The 1691-nt window shown below is 48.1% G+C and overlaps 1 non-coding gene across 1 annotated transcript; it reads right to left on the bottom strand.

The window, feature by feature from the left end:
• Positions 1-1391: 1391 nt before the first annotated feature.
• LOC138095628 (small nucleolar RNA SNORD112) lies at positions 1392-1468 on the bottom strand. The gene has a single exon (XR_011146378.1). It is a non-coding gene; the product is annotated as a small nucleolar RNA SNORD112 (small nucleolar RNA).
• Positions 1469-1691: the final 223 nt, after the last annotated feature.

Here is a 1691-nt window from a genome sequence, read left to right as displayed (position 1 = left end):
TCTCTCTGGCAAGGAGTAGGTCACAAAAGGCACAAGGAACCGTTTCCAGGGTATAATTATCCTCCCAAAATACATAACTGCCACTCCAACCCTCAGATGTAAAGCACCCGACCCCTGCACCCCAGGACTCAGGGTTCCCAGGGCCTCGGGGAGCCTGGCATTTGCACTCAGGAGGGTGGGACAGAGCAGTTTAGGGGAAGCCAGCCCGCCCCCCGGGTATGTGTCTGCAGTAAGACGGCATTCTGAGACTCACCCAGTGCCGCAGAGCACTCAGCCAGTCCTCTGAAGCTGCCCCTCGGCCCAGGGGAACACGAGGCGGTTTTCAACTAGGGGAGGTTAGATCTAGACAACACGGGAGCCGAGGTCACTGAAAAGGGTCAAGGGAAAAAGGGTAATTAACATGTGGCCAGTTTCACACATTCTAGAAAAATGCAAACCGTTCCGGACAAGGCAAACAAGTCAGACATGTCAGAATTTCACAGACCACACTTTGCTGAAATTTTAAATGAGGTGTTAGGGTAGGGGGGAAGACGTGCCTCTAAATTTGGGTTCACCCAGGAAATATTTCAAGCCTGGTCTTAAGGGCCAAGGCGAAGCTGGCTGGAGCCCCAAAGGGTAAAAGGCAGGGCACACACAGAGAACAAGGCAGCTGGTGGGGGCCGTAGTGCGCTTAGCACACGTATGTGCACGTATACGTGTGTGTGTGTGTGTTCATATGCACACATGGGGAGGGGGCACAGGGCTGGGGAGCCTCCAGCCAGACCCTGAAGGGTCTTAACATGCCAGGCTAAGGTTCTTGGACCACATCCCAGAAGCTCCGGGAAGTCAGATGGAGGATTTAAAGCAAGACAGTGACAAGGTCAAAATGGCATTTTAGAAAGATCACTCAGTGAAAATAAACTTCGCTGCAAACCATTTAATCTAGCTACCCCACCTCTAAGAAGCCAGGGTAAAAGCACAGTTGGGGATGTGTTTACATATTCAGCTACAAGAATGCTCATTGCAGGGTCGTTAGCAATAACACACACTAAAAACAAAAACGGGACAGCTTAGATCTTTTTTAGCCGGCATCAGTTCAGCAGAATCCTATTAATTAAAACCTCGGTTCATGACACGCTCTCCTCATTTATGTATGCCAGGACCACTTTTATTTTATCTATCTTTCTTATTTATTTTCTTAAATCATATAACAAGCACAACATGAACCAGTGACCCGCCCGACGACTAGGACTTTGACCAAAGCGTCTATAGGCACACACTCGCCTCCCCCGGCAGACTTACAGCTGGGGTTTTCAACAATAAAGGAGGCTCTAATAAACAGTGGCGCAAACACACCCCGGAATATTAAACAGCTCTTAAAAAGAATGAAACAGCCGAGACCTATTGTCTTTAATGGACCTTACTATTTTGTGCAGAACTGGATTAATCATGATCCTTTGTTCATACACACTTTTTCATCACAGATCCAGGCATGTCCTGCTTTTCTTTTTCTACTATATGCATTCATATATTCATTTGTAAGAACGACATAAACACTCGTGCGCCCACTCCTCAAATCCAGACCTTAGCAATTACTTAACACCTGCTTCCACAAGCCAGCACCACCCCCACCCCCCACCATGGGGTAAGAACCCTGGGGCTTTCGTGACAGCAACGAGACGGTTAACCCAACTCCAGTATGTGTTCAGATT

The sequence above is a fragment of the Capricornis sumatraensis genome, chromosome 19 (assembly GCF_032405125.1).
Source record: "Capricornis sumatraensis isolate serow.1 chromosome 19, serow.2, whole genome shotgun sequence".
Taxonomy (NCBI): Eukaryota; Metazoa; Chordata; class Mammalia; order Artiodactyla; family Bovidae; genus Capricornis; species Capricornis sumatraensis.
Note: the sequence above shows the minus strand (reverse complement) of the source record. Positions and strands in the feature narration are given on the sequence as shown.